The sequence below is a fragment of the Equus przewalskii genome, chromosome 3 (genome assembly GCF_037783145.1).
Source record: "Equus przewalskii isolate Varuska chromosome 3, EquPr2, whole genome shotgun sequence".
Lineage (NCBI taxonomy): Eukaryota > Metazoa > Chordata > Mammalia > Perissodactyla > Equidae > Equus > Equus przewalskii.
The window spans coordinates 67,908,060-67,923,806 of NC_091833.1; the positions used below are offsets into that span (position 1 = coordinate 67,908,060).

Here is a 15,747-nt window from a genome sequence, read left to right on the forward strand (position 1 = left end):
AAAATTACAGGCGTCATTATCTTGCAGATCATTCCAGCTTGAATTATTGCCTTTCCTTCATAAATAGCTCTTATTTTTAAAAATTTTCTGTAATTTCTTCAAAAAATTTAAACGTCTCGTAAATATTACCTTGACTAGATTAAGAGCTCTAAGTTTCTTTTTCCTTGGGCTATATCTATTTCACTGTTTAAATTCTTTTTAAGATAGCATATTTATTGGTGTTTGAGAAGGTCAATACAAAAATATTCCTTTATTCTTCAATAAGTTCTTAACAAACTGATAGATGAACAAAAGAGACAGATAGGTGGATGGTGGGGGAAGTCAGTTTCATTGCTTTAGAAATGTTGAAGAACTGGCTTACATGTGTGACCAAAACGGGCTCCTTAACGCTGAACCACGTAAATAGACAGACTAATCCAGGGCACGGCTAGATGCTTCCATCCAAGGCACGGCTAGATGCTTCCCAGGCCTCCCAGGCAGGAGGAAAGCCTCTTCTGCTGAACATTTCCTGTAGCTTGGAGCATACCAGAGAAAGTGCTCTCCATGGGCGGGCAGATACTCAAGAGATAAAAGGAGGATACAGGTTAAGCTTGGCATTCTCGGAGTCCATTCCCAAATTTACCCAAGTGAAAATGCACTTGGAAGGATTGAATTGCAGGGTGGAGAAATGACAAGAGAGTTACACTAATTGATGTTCCTCCAAGCTGAAGTGTAAAGTCAGGAGAAAGGAGGTTCACTCCAAAAGTATTTATTTCATTCAATTAGTAATGTGTAGTGCAGTAAAACCTGTTGAATGAGACAGGCCAAATTTTACTGCCCAGGCTGTTTTAGATGGGCTTTGGCTCCTGGTCCTTGCCTTCGAAACATGGCATCCTCAGGGCTGGCCATCAAAACAAAAATGGACTCACCAATCTAACCGTTCCTTATAACTAGCAGGTCTCTGCAGCAATTTTGTCTCAAATTCTACCTTAGTAATAATTTGGTCAAATATCATTTTCTTGGTAACATTGGAGAATGATATCATTAGTTTTATGCATTTAAATGGGTCACCAAAGAATGATATTTGGAACATTGTTCTACTGAACTCTTGGTCCAAGAGTTTCAATGTCTAAGGAATTTGAGTTTTACCTGAACAACTTATGATTTGTGAAAATTAAGGAGAAGGTCATCTAATACCTGTATTCAGCTCTTATTAAATTGATTTCATTCAGATCTCATACTTTCCTCAGTAGCTACGCTCTCTGAGTTTCCTTTCATGTCTCTTGATAGATAGATAGATATTCAAGTCGTGTGTAGATATAGTTTATATCCTTTCAGGATGTTTTTCGAAGGGCTCAAAAGGGTAACAATGTTGCTACGTAGCCTATAATCTGCGTCTTTTATTATTTCTCAAGAAAAAAAGAAAAAAACAAAGAAAAGAAAAGAAAAGCTCCCTTCCTAGTATAGCTGACTTTTCAGACAAATGTGGATTAAGAGGGGGTAAAAAGTGCAGCGTGAGTACATTATCTGCATAAAATCTACTCCAAATGCCTGTCCTTTCAATGGCGTGTTGTGCTGTGGCATTGTACACCTGAGCACATCTTTCTCTGTGTATTTTTTGGTGCCAACTCACTGGGGAGATGCCACTGTGAAAATAATCACTGATACAACATAACACCCTTGAACATTGTTTAGGTGGGAGAGATTTTGAGCTCATGAGGGTAGGGGAATAAAGGCACTATAAAAGGCGTAGGTTGGACAATCTTTTCAAAGGGAAGAGATATAATTTGATTGACTCTCCTGCTTGCTGGGCTTACCATTGGGAAATATGCTGAAAATTCCATACCTCCAGATGTTGAAAAATGAGATGTTTGCTTTTATAGTGTAGATTTCAAACTTGGTTTCAAATTTGCTGCATTTATGTTTGCCTTACTATTGTTTCAATGTGATACACAGAACTTTGAAAGCGATAGGTATTAAATTTTCTGTGGAGGCTGAGATTCAGCCTGGTCTTAAGACAGTGGAGTTTTTCAAAGTACTCTCCTTCTCTTAGAAAGTCATTGCCCCATTAGTACACAGATTATTATTCTAAGTCCAATTTATGAGAGTGTTATCATGTGCAATTTATAGTATTCTGCAGCACATTAAATAATACTTCTTAATATCACTGATACATTGCCTAAATATCTTTGTGCATTATATGGTCTCACTGTGGAACCACCCACTTGCAAATAGCAGTTCAAATTTATATGTGGTTGCACAGAAAGTGAATAATGCAGCATCTCAATTTATAGTTTTAACTAGAGTCTGATTTTGCCTTTTCTAAGAGTCCATTATTCAAGCTCATTGCCTGCTAGTATTTTTTTTCTTCTTTATCGTCTTTTTCTCCCTTAAAGAGATCATTTATAGCGACACAGAAACACTTACCACTTGCTTTTAATCTTAGGGAACGTATGCCTTTCGGTTTCTGGTGAAACTTAAAGCTTTATATAAGATGAATAGAAGTGAATTCTTTTTAAAAAATTCGTGTGGTCTCACTCTCAATAATTACCCTTTTAAGAGGGTTGCCATAATTGAAAACAGATTAAGTACATTTATTACTCTCTAATCTTAAATCTTTCTACCACTTTCTAATACATTTTTTATATGGACAAAGTATGAGCAGAAGAGAAAATTTGGATTGCCATCACGGAAGTCCTCTTTAACTAATTTTAAAGAATAAACAGGAAAATTTAAATATTTAGAGAAAAACTTTGATCCATTTGAGTCAGATCCTATGAACTATTGGTATCTTGTAAGGAAAGAACTTCTAGAAAGTGTTTACATCTAATCCCATCAAAATTGTTCAGATTCACTAATATCATTTTTAACAATTTCTTAGTTAAGAAATCAGTTATTTCAGGTTATAGAAAATAGGTAAAATTTTAAAGAATTATGGTAGCATATTTTCTGTTTTCCTCCTTCGTTACTCAGTTTATGTTGTTCTTACGATTTCCGTGTGATGGAATGTATAAGCAGAGGTTCTATTCATTCTTCAGTTACAGGAGGGAGACAATGGAAAACAACAGAAATAAATTTAGCCCAAGGAACAGGATATTTTTCCTGATTCTTTAATGGCGTTCTTTTTGTCTGTGAGCAGGCTGCTTATATTCTGTGTGCTTGAAAAGCAAGATTATTTGATTCAAGGTCGGATTTCATGGTTTTTATAATTCTACAAAATAGAAATGCAGATTTCACAAATTGCTGAACCCTTTCTTAAGTCAACATCTGTGAAGGTCAAGCTGTAAGCTATTTAAAGCTGAATTCTTCATTTTTCGTGTCTTGGAAGCACCCAGAAAATTTGGGATTTTAGTGATAGTATCTCTTCATCCAAATTTCACAATGCAATGGATTAGTCAGAATTTCTAAATTGGTACTAGCTGAGCATTTCTGAGATGGTCCTTCATTTTGTAGAAAGTGCCTGATGTTTATATTATGCTTGATTGATTGAAAAAGAATTCCTATGGCTTCACATCAACTCTGTGTAAGTAAGGAGAAAGGAGAAAGACAATTTAATAGCTCTGGGTAGATTCAGTCAAGGAACTCGTGAAGTGCCTTAGAGAGCCACTTAAATTATTAATTAAAAAATCTAGGCTAGAGGTGATAGATATGAACTAAACTCTGGAAGACAAAAGAAGCAGAGGGAAGTCAGAAGGCAGTTCTACCAGGTGAAGCTAACCGTTTGACCCTCAACTGATTGTACAAATTAAATCATCACATTTATTTGATGGCTGCTTGGTTCTGAAACACCTCTGTGGATATCATCTTTCTAATCTATGCCAAGCGAATCAGAAGAGCTATTGGATAGAGGAATTATTGCATGTTTTATAAACCTGGCCTTTTGTGACGCTTTAATGGAAAGGCAAGTTTGAAACGTTATTTTTAATCCAATTAAGCTACGTTGCCCCTGAATCATTTCCAAAACTAAGGAGACTTTGGTCTTAATTTCTTAATTTATGTTATCAGTTTTTTAAATTTTTATATCAAAGTATGATAAATGCTCTCATATCATGACACTTTTCTCTTTGTTCTATAGTTTGGATTCTAGCAGCTGTTTGACTGGACAACACCGGTTAGTACTTATTGTTAATAACATTTTTTGTAGTAGCTAAGTAATAGGACTTTTATTAGGTGGGAGAGATATCAGAAAACTGAAGGTGGCCAATAACAGGGCTCCAACAACAGAGAAATCAGTAAAAAATTCTACATCTTCAAAATTTTGTAAGAAAGCAGTATATAAATCTACAAATTACTCTAAAAAGCAAATTAATGACCTACATATATTTCATTCTATGCTGATCTTTTCATGCTATGACTCTTCATTTTTATATCATTTATCATCTGGATAACAAATCATGTTGTATCTGTTTGTGTGGGTATTTAATTGATTGTTTAGTTGCACCCATATTTTATTTTCCTAAATATTGTAAAGTCCTTGACCACAACGAACACATAATTTGCTTCTTTATATTATCTTTTCATGCTATGACTCTTCATTTTTATATCATTTATCATCTGGATAACAAATCATGTTGTATCTGTTTGTGTGGGTATTTAATTGATTGTTTAGTTGCACCCATATTTTATTTTCCTAAATATTGTAAAGTCCTTGACCACAACGAACACATAATTTGCTTCTTTATATTATTCCTATTTCCTGGTATAATGCTGAGAACTTAAAGATACCTGATGAATGATATGTTAACAACTTCTTACTAAACTACTATTAAACAATGCTTAAATGGTTAAATTGGTTGTGATGCTTATTCAGATTTCTTGTGTGTATAATTATCAGACTACCCTGGATGCTTTGTAAAGATATCATCCATATAGATGTGCTAATGTGGCCATCATTTTTTACTGTGGTTATATTTGATATGACATGACTGTTTTATTCCCTTCAGCTCATCTTTGTCAGCTTTTTGAGTTAGTAATAATGTACACGTCATATTTTCCAGTTTACTTTGGTGAAGCGTCCTGGAAATCTTCCATTTGTCTTTCCAGGTGAAATCTCTACGCTTCTCAATTCTGCACCAATCATTCTTGACATTGACCCATAGAACAGATCAAACGACTCCTTTGACCTCCAGCTTCTGGTTGGGATCAATAAGAGGCTTTGGCAGGAGATCTTGAAGGTAGGATTATTGTGAGGTGAGGGTTCATATTGACCTAATTATTTTTTGCTAGATAAGTTTAGGTTGGCTGCGTTTCTCTACTGATGCCTACAGCTTCTCTTAAGGACAATTCTGTCTCTGTGCTCTATTAGTTGAGCAACTCCTCAACTTTCAGGCCTAGGGTGGCAACAGCTCTCCTATTACTAATCTTGGGATACTGCGTCATTCCTTATTGCTTTTCCTAAACAATGTTAATACCTTGCTAAATTCTTCCCTGATTAGCTTCTCCTAAAATTATCCAGTTTGAGTGTACCATCTGTTTCCTGGTCATAACCTGACTTCTATGAAGAATGGCGACAATTATGAACCCTACCACTTACTTCTTTTCACGTTTCATCTCCCAGTTGACTTAGATGCTTAGCACTGGTAGAGCAATGTCTAAGGTTAGATTTCTGGAAATGAATTTCTCTGGCACAGTTTTTTCACTTCTGGTTAAGATGGAATAATATGGGCTGGATTTACCCTATTGCATTAAACAACTCAAAAAATGAAAAATAAAAAAAAAAGGAGAAAAAATGGTTTGCAGACTTTGAAAAACAAGCAACAAAGAACAATGATCACTGTGAAAAGGAATACAAAGTGAGCCCTAAAATTGCTCTCCTTTCATTTTTGAAGAGTTTACAGGCAGCAGCAGATGGAAGTGATACCCAAACAGCACCCAGTGGTCTTCCTGAGTTGAGGAGACAGAGCTAAGAATTCACGAAGGCCAAAGTAATTGTAATTTTCAAGGCAGAATAGTGGGAGGAAGGACCTACACAGAGAGTGAGTTCTGGAGATACGCAGAGGGTTCCTTTCAAGCCTTCAGATGAGTACTGATTGGTGAATGCAGGTGAGGAACTGTCTGAGGGAGTGGAAAGAACCACCCAGAGAAAGGAACAGACAGAATAATTGCCAGCCCTCACACAGGATCACAACTGTTTCATGTTCTCACCAGCCAAAGTGGAAAGATTTTCCTAGTATATGGGCTGGGGCAAAGTACTCATAGGGCGTTGCATCAGTGGTGGGGCAAAACCAGCTCTAGACTAAAGACTACTTGGGTCCCGTCTAACAAAGTTTAAAAGTAAGCCTCAAGAGCTCAAACTATTTCCAAGAAATGTAACTGAATCCGAGAATGAGGCTCAAGAATTAAAGGAATACAAAAATCTCTATCAAGGCAAAATTCATAATGTGTGAATCCAATAAAAGGTTATCAGTTATGCAAAGAAGCAGAAAAATATGATCCATAATGAGAATGAAGATAGTCAAAAGAAACAGCTTCAGAAATGACACAGATATTATAATTAGTAGCTGAAGTTATTAAAACAGTTATTATAACTATTAATATTAGGTGCAAACATGTTTCTCAAACATCTTGGGTTCAAATCTTAACTATTTTTGAAACCTTGGGCAAATTTCTTAATCTTTTTGTAGTTTAGTTTTCCTCATTTGTAAAACGGGGACAATAATATTTCCTACCTTATAGGGTTATTGTAAGGAATAAATGGGAATATACATAAAGCTCGTTAAAACATGCCTTGCATAGAATTTAAAAACCCATTAAATTTTAGGTATATTTGTGGTCTCAAGAAACTCAGGTTATCAAGGAAGGTTGCAGGGACCTCAGTCTGGCATTTCTACAAAGATACGGATAAATGTCCTTTTGAAATATTCCTTTTGGGATAATTTTGCCCAAATTATCTTGTCTGAGTGGTCTCATGATGCCCCTAAACATAACGTTTTTTTCTCCACTGCTTCTTTTTAATGGGAAAATTTGATGATAAAAGCAGCAAGATTCCTGTTATTCTCTAGGTCATTTTTCATGATTCAGAAGAACCCAATCTGGATTGACTTGAAAATTAAGGCTTTAATATAAAAAGGGATTATTCAGAGTAGTCTTTAACAAGACGTTTCTTTTTCTTCTAATGGTCTTTAAGAAAAAACTTTCAAAATTTAGTAGCATTAAATCCTTTAATTAGTGACCTACTGTCTGATGCTTGGGAAAAATTGATATAAATATTAACAATGCAGAGATGAAATGGATCTCATAAAAAAATGACTCCGTTCTTTTAATTTTTTTTTTGCTGAGGAAGATTAGCCCTAAGCTAATATCTGTTGCTAACCTTCTTCTTTTTTTGCTTGAGGAAGATTAGCCCTAAACTAACATCTGTGCCAATCTTCCTCCACTTTATATGTGAGACACTGCCACAGCCTGGCAGATGAGTGGTATAGGTCCATGCCCGGGATCTGAACTTGCGAACCTGGGCCACTAAAACAGACCACACTGAACTTAACTACTATGCATGGGGCCAGCCCCTTAATGGTTGTTTAATAACAACCAGCTTAAAAATAATATTGAGATATTGAGTTATTGAATTCTGAATATTCTTTGAATATTGAATTATTCATCGTATAGCTACTATATCAATAATCATTATGTGAGGTACTGTTCTAAGTAGTCTTTGGTAAGGTCTCTCTACTCATTGTTTCTTTCTTCTGTGCTTAACCTGATGATGGATGGTTCTTTGATCCTGTCCAAACGTTACGAATCTTTCAGGTCCAGTTCAATCTCCTTCTTGTCAACCAAGTCATCACTAATGATGAGGCCCTTCTATGAACTTCTGGCACTTATTGTCTCAACCTGTCATTTCAAAATATTTATATACAGTTGTCTGATGACTTTTCTAGTATTTAAATTTTGATGTTCATATTCTGACTTTGTGCATGAATTAAGCGCTGTAAGGGCAAGTTCTTTTTATTAGCATAGTACTCAATGTTCAAAGGGTTCAATTAATAATTAATCTCTTTTCTAATGATGGTCTCTTGGACAAATTCCACTCTGATTCCATTTCACAAAATGCACTGAAATACGTACTCGCCACTCTTGTCGCATCTCTTGGATATCCTAAGACATTTAACAAATTCTGCTTTGAGAACATTTTATTAAATATTCTAATGTGTATACATTCTCTCTTCTTTGTTCTTCTGGGTGGCTAAAATTATAATGCACTTTACTTCTCCATGACCGATTTTAAACCTGTATGTGATAACATGCCAATCTTTTCCAATTTTGAATGCTGTTTGCAATCTGGATAATTATATGCCCTTTGGAAAGTACTTGATCAGACGTCTAACTAAATTTCTCATAAAAGTTAAACTTTTTCTCAAAAAAAGGAGAGAATATGCCTCAAACTCTTTGAGGATTTGTGTTTGGCATGTCCTTTGCAAGTCCCTTACTCAGAAGGAATATATATGAGATGGATTGCTGCCTTTACCAGACTCCCAACACTTTTAATCCAGAAAATACAAAATCAAGTTTGTCCATATGAGAGAGACCCTATAATTTGTGGGGTCGATGAGGTAAGCTCTTAGCTATAAGTGTTTCAGAGTACAAATTTTCACTCTATCCTTTACTCTTTCACTTAAGAAACATATCACTCCAGGAAGTTAGAGGGATGCATTAAAAGGGATATCCTGGGGTTTATTTAAATTCATTAAAAAGCTTAATTATTTTCAAATTTTTGTTATCTGAACTCTTATTAATGATACATTAGTGCTGCACATCTCACAGTAGACCCTGACATATGGTGCTGGCAGGGTCATTGAGGATCCCTGCCTTAGGCTACCACTAGAAAAATATTAGAGGGATGGCGCACCAAAGAGTCTAGGAGATAAAGGGTTAAAGACTGACGACCACGCTGTAATTATGAATCTAGTGTACATCTGGGGCTAAGAACTGTTAACAGATGCTGTGGGTTTCCAAACTGTATCCCTTTGCCATTCACTACCTTTTTAATGCAAGTACCTTCGGGTATTACTCGAAAGGCTTTTTGTGACTGCAGCAGCCTCAGGCAGGGGAGGCCAGAAGTACCCATCCATTAGTAGCCCACAAATAACAAATGGGAATTTGGTGCATAAATACCCCTGCTCTCTCTCTCTTCCTATTGTAAAACCCTAGGGCGTATTTCTCACCCTCTGCCAAGTGTACGGAGCCAGATAGAACGCTAGTTGTTCACAATCTGCTTATGAAACACCGAATATTGGCTTCCTTCCCTTCCTTGCCTCTCTTCTTCAATCTTTAGGATTATCGCCCCAATAAACTACTTGCACATAAATGCTAATCTCACAGTTGAGCTTCTGGGAGGACCGAGTATAAGCCAGACACCAGAAAAGATTAACTTTTCTTTGCATTAACTGTTCTGACAGCTGAGTACACTTGAAGTCTTGCATGGAAAAGATGAAAGAATAGCAAGAATTTTTAGCCTGTCAGGAAATAGGTAAGTTCTAAATCAAGACTGTCTCTTTCTCAGGAATCTGCCTTCGTCATGTTTCACTATTAAGAAATATGTTATAAAAAGGTAGTAGAAAAAATCAGTATTCCGAATCATTGCATTTCATGCTTTAAATGTATTATCTAGTTGTCAGCAGTATTTGTTTAGGACCATAATAATAGACAATGTCACCTATAAGCATTTATGTTTGGCAACTTGATTTTCATAGGTTTATTGCTTAGACAAACTGATTTTGATATTTTTCACTGAGCGTGTCAGTATAAACAAACTTCTTTGAGATTTAATATTTTATTTGATTCCTTTGAAGACAGTTATATTGATATTTTAATCTAAGGTGCTTTTTCATTTTAGAATACTGAATTTATACTATCTAGGGCTTGTGAAGGAGATTTAGGTTGATTTATTGTTCTTTCTGAAATGTAAGTGATGCCATTTGGTTCTCTGAATAGACAAATAATATAAATAAAAACACCACTTGGATTCCAATCTAGGTTTTTCACTGATTTATAAATCTAAGTACAATCTAATTAAGTGTTATATGTCTCAGTTTCTCTGTATTCTACATGGATACATACTATTTACCCTCTATTTTATAATATCAATCTGTGATTAAAAGATTCATGAGATGAGTTATCAGAAAATACTGTCTAATATGATTTGTATAGTTAATCAACCACTAGTTTTAAGTAGTTAAAATTTTAATTTTGCTTATAAACTTCCATCCCTAAAATTCTAAGAGAGATGGGCATGAAGAATACAGAAGACATCGTATCACTAGAGTGTGGTGGGGTGGGGAGTTCTATGAAGTTTGGCTTCATACAGCTCTCCTTGCTTTTAGCCACAAGATACCTAAAGTGCTCAGCCCTGGCGGGTGTTGCTCCAGTTGGCCACCTCTTCCCCAGTTCCTTTTGTGGGGGTCTCCTATTTTCACCTTTGCTAACATTTTGGCCACAGATAGTAAAGTGGCAGCTGCTTCTGTACTGCCACAATAAGCAGGGACATTGCTCAACTCCAAGGGGCACCTTTTTCATTGAATGCATTATATTCTACACAGTTGGGAACTCCTTGCCGTTGAGCAACACTGCAGCAGAGAACAAGCAGTATCTTATGGAAAACAATACCATTTGCTTTCATTTAAGTCAATTCCTATAACTGAGAAGTTTATTGGGAAAGGTAATTTTGAATATTCAGAGGAAAAACTGGTGAACTTTTTTGATATTTCAGAATTTTTATTTTTAAAAAATAAGACAATATTTAAAGAATATTCCTGGGAAACAAAGTTCATAAAGTTTAGTTTTCCTTAACAAATCTTCACAGAGGACAAGCATTTTCATATAAATGGAAATGAGATGAGTCTCTGAGGAAAATTTCTATGGCCATTTGGTTCATTCTATTTTAGGTTAAATGAAGAGGGTGATTTGTGTGTGATGATTAATTTTATGTGTTAACTTTGTTAGGCACAGGACTCAGATATTTAGTTAAACACCAATCTGGATGTTACTGTGAAGGCATTTTTTAGATAAGATTAACATTTAAATTGATAGATTGAGTAAAGCTATTACCCTCCATATTGTGAGTGGGCCTCATTCAATCAGTTGACGGCCTTAAGAGAAAAGACTGAGGTCCCGCACGGAAGAGGGGATTCTGCCTCCAGACTGTCTTCAGGCTCAAGCTGCAGCATCATCTGTTCTCTGGGTCTCCAGCCTGTTGGCCTACTCTACGGATTTTGGACCTTCCAGCTTGTAAAATCTCATGTTCTCATTTCTTAAAATAAATCTCTCTCCATTTATATATTTACCAAATGATTAGTTCTGTTTCTCTGAAGAACCCTGACTAATACACTCTCTTTTCTATCCTTTATAGCTCTCAAAAGCACACAGTGGGTGCTCAGCAAGTAAAAATGATGGACAGCAAGTGGTTCAAAGATGACACCTGGAAACAAAATCTCTCCTACAGAAGATGTACAGAAAGCACATTTCTTCAGGAACTCTTACCCAGGTTTAGGAGAAACCCCAATCTCTCCTAACTTTTCTTTGGATACACTCTGGTGCTTTTTTTTTAAGATAATTTTTTTCCAATGCTGAGCTTGATTTTATGACTTTCTCATGAAATTAAACATAGCCTTTTCCAACCCTTGCCCTCCCTAATTTCTTCTCTCTTTTCTACTCTCTAACCCCAAAGGGCATCTGATCTATTCCTGGCTGCACCTTCTGAAATCTGTGAACTGTGAAATTACATAATTAATAGACAGTTGAATAAGGAAGTAGTAGAGTGCCAGGAAGTCCATGTTACATTCTCTTCTGTCCCCTCACCCTCAGCTCTCCCCTTGGACAAACAGTTATGGCAGCAGATACAAAGGCAATTAGCTTTGAAAGCTCTGGCATACAGAAAGTCCCCATACAATAGCTTGGAATAAGGAATGGTGTGTATTAAAAAGCTTTGTGAGTATTCACCACCATCTGCTCCTATCAGGACTGTCAGTTCTGCATCAGTCCCTCTCTCTCCCCTACCCTCCGCCTACACTATGAGGGTGTCCTGTGTTATCCTTGGAACAGGCATCATCTGGCAGCTCTTTTAACATATGTGCAGCCAGTATTACTGCTTTAAGCAGCTCATCAACTTAGAAGCCCACTAAAATGAGGACAAATACTTTATTTTTACATTGAAATATTTGCAATAAAATGTGTGTTTCCATGTTTTCTTAAAACAAGAACACTCATTCTGTCCATTGTCAAAGTCTGCACCTTATTTCACCTATGTGTGGGAGCGTCAGTGCCTAGGGCATGAAAAATCATTGCTGCTGGGTTCCCTCTTCACAGCCGTTCTCATTTAAAACTAACATTTTTATTTTTAAAGATAAAGGATTTACACATTTGCCTCAGATATCACCTGGAGCTCAAAATATTTTAGAGTAATGTCTGTACAGTCAAAATGGGGAGAGGTATTGTGTCTCGCAGTTCCTGAAAGAAAAGGTAATGCAAGAAGTATGGGTCCCTGCCGTATTTTCATGAAATTTTCATATTTGAAGATGGCATAAGAGCTAATTCTGAGGTCATCCTTGGAATGAAGAGTAAAGACCTGAATGCTCACACAACTCTGTCTTTCAGGAAAGCAAATAACTATCTGAGGTGCACGCCCGAAGTTAGAATTATGGCATGTAGTGAAAAATGAAGCGGCTCAGTGATTTGGATGGTGCTGGAGGATGTGAGAAGAAACTGTGTGTGAGGGTTCTCTACATATCGCTTCCAAGAAGAGAAGGCTGATGGATATGCTCTCTATTCATATTTTGCTGAAGCCAAATTGGAGAGATTTGGTTGTTTAGTTAGGTGTCAGAGTAAACTGTTATCACACAGTGTGGAAGCTTCCTAACATACGTTATCATTGGTCAGAAGGAGAGAGTTGAAACAAAGAAAGCCCTTTTCACAGATTGCTTGTTATTTTATGTTTCAATTTCTGTTTTTGATTTCCTAGTTGTTTCTTTTAACGAGGAACATAAGCTAGAAGAATTTTCTTAATGTGCTGTAAAAATTATTTTTGAAATAAAAAAGCCTAATTTTATTTTAGTTAATTTACTTTGTTAAGAGAAAATATATAAATAGAAAAATAAATAGAACATTTTGTCCTATTGCTTCCACGTCTACTATTGTTGATAATGAGATGATGGTTATCTAAATATTTTTATTTCCAGAACTCAATGTAAAGACACATAGAATTTTATGTATTAATATAATTACACATTAAATTTCTATTTAGCTTGAACTTCTCTGATCAAAAGTATAAGGAAGTTGGGGCTGGCCTGGTGGCGTAGCAGTTGAGTTCGCATGCTCTGCTTTGGCAGCATGGGGTTCACCAGTTCAGATCCGAAGTGCAGACCTACACACCACTTATCAAGCCATGCTATGACAGGTGTCCCACATATAAAATGGAGGAAGATGGGCACAGGTTTTAGCTCAGGCCAATCTTCCTCAGCAAAAAGAGGAGGATTGGAGGTGGATTTTAGCTCAAGGCTAATCTTCCTCACCAAAAACAAAAAGTATAAGGAAGAAATTTCATGAAAGGAGACTTATAATATTTTTTAGTCTCCTTAATTAATCCTCTTACAAATTAGGCACTAAAAAATTGGGGAACCAGCACTTATGGGCTTATCCTGAGCCTTAGTCCCTGGTTTTCTGTGAATGTTCTTGGCCTGGGACCTTGAGCTTTGCTTTTTTTCTCAGAGTAGCTGGACACTGTTGTTAGTCTTTGCTAGCAACTTGAATTATTTCAACAATTTGTCCAAGTTATGGTGAATTATAGATGTTATCACTTCCTTAATTGCTGCTGAATACAATCTAAATTCAAAGAATTCAGATGTTTAGCTTAAATGTAAAAAACCCCAAAAGTCCTTTGAGGCAATGACATATACAAAAAGCAAATACGTGAAGGTAAGTATGTGTGAGCCTTCTGAGAGAAACAGGTGTGAGATACAGATACAAAATGAATTTGTGCTGTTTGGAGATGGCAGGAGAATGACTATATAATCCTTTTAGGGCAGAAGAGAGCAAAGACTGATGAACAGGAAAAACTGAAGGTAAAAGAATAAGAACAATGGGAAGAGGTGGGTCCCACAGAATCACGAGGTAATGGGAGTTAAGAAACAAGTAGAGCGATTAGCTTTGCCGATGAGGTTAATGGAAAGTTCCTCAAGACACAAAGGGGTATTTAGAGGAAGATGTAGAGAAAATCAAAGAGAAGTTCATGTGAAATAGATGCAATTTTCTCAGAAAGGAAGAGGGTAAACTGGAGAACAGGGGGAAAAGAGGCAAGAAGCTTAAAGGACAGGCAAAACAGGAATAGCTTCTGTCAGACAGATGAGAAAAGTCAATGTGAGAAAAATGCAGCAATTTCTAAGAATTCTGAGGATCTGGCTGAGAGGAGACAAACATGAATTGCAGTGATTCAATCTAGACCAGTTTCCTAGCTATTTTTTTGTTTTGAAGTCAGGAAGTCAGGAGTAGGAGTAAGTGAGTAGATAAGGGAGGTAAAGAAAAAATAGACCAGCAATTATTGATATGTCACTAAGTTCTTGGCACTGATTGGGTGACTTTACTGCTTCAATCAATTGGGAAGGTGCTAGTGTTACTGCACAAAGGGCACGATCTGCTCACGACGAGACAAAAGCCAATAGTTTAGAGGCAAGATGGTAGCAGAAAAAGGGCACTTTATTACAGCTTGCTAGCAAGAGGAAAGGTAGCCAAGTAATGTCCAAAAGAGCCATCTTAAGGAGGGGCACAGAATCTTGAAGCAGTTATATAAGCCGGTGGGTTGTAGGGGAGGGAGTTAGGAATGTTGACCTAGGAATCGCTACACTAGATCTTTGAGTTTTCATTGATGATGGCTATAGTATAGTCATCATATAGTATAGATATAGTCTATCAGTATAGACTCTCTGTTCAGGGGGCATCACATTCTTAAGGAACTCAAAAGAACGAAGTTGTCTTATCGCAGCCGGGAGGTACATGCACAAGCAGGGGTCATAAAATCTACAGAGCAGATAGATCTCCTGGAGGGTGCCTATCCAGCTGAGTTAGTTAGTCAGAGGTCATTCAAAGTTACAATATGGTTTCTTTTCTACAATATGGCTTCCCTTTTGTCAACCTTGTGTTAAGCTGGCATCACTAGGACTTATTCATGGATGAGGTTTGGCACTAGGACAATTCTCTGAAAGAATTCAAGGATGAACAAATGATCAACAGGAGCTCCAGGCTACACATGGAGCCAGTAAAGCTTCTATTTGGGGATGCTATGTAGAGAAATCAAGGAGCTAGAGGTCCTGATGAACCTAGAAGAATGGGTCAAAATGGGAGTACATGAGCAAGGAATCAAGAAATAACAGGAGGCTCTGATCAAAGAAGGAGATTTCTGAGTATGAAATCTTGGGGTTAGATTATTTTTTCATGCATGAAGTACCCTAGGAAGTGGCCCAGCTTGTGGAGAGTTAAAGTAGAAGGAAATGTGAGACTTGAGAAGGCCAGGAACTCTGCCTTGATTTTAACTTTTTTTTTTAATCTAAGATCTTTTTCTTTTTGTCCAATGAGTTGAATAAATTACTGAAATCAGCTAAAATCCAAACAGCTAATTTGATATAAGAAAGAGGTTCCTGCGTTGTGGTTCAGAATCTCTGGTAAAGGAGAGTGTTCTAAAGTAGTCTTACACTTAAAACTTAAAGTTTTACAACTCTAAATATAGATTCCAGTATATTCACAGCTAAAATTCATCATCAAATTGTTTAACTGGCAACTGCAGCT

The 15,747-nt window shown here is 36.6% G+C and overlaps 1 long non-coding RNA gene across 1 annotated transcript in view; it reads left to right on the forward strand.

Moving 5' to 3' along the window:
- Positions 1-13,055, forward strand: part of LOC139082656 (uncharacterized) — a 31,586-nt gene extending 18,531 nt beyond the window's left edge. Inside the window, exons 2-4 of the long non-coding RNA XR_011538863.1 lie at positions 4,055-4,090; positions 5,023-5,153; positions 11,324-13,055. This is a non-coding gene — a long non-coding RNA (uncharacterized lncRNA). The remainder of the gene's footprint in view (positions 1-4,054; positions 4,091-5,022; positions 5,154-11,323) is intronic.
- Positions 13,056-15,747: the final 2,692 nt, after the last annotated feature.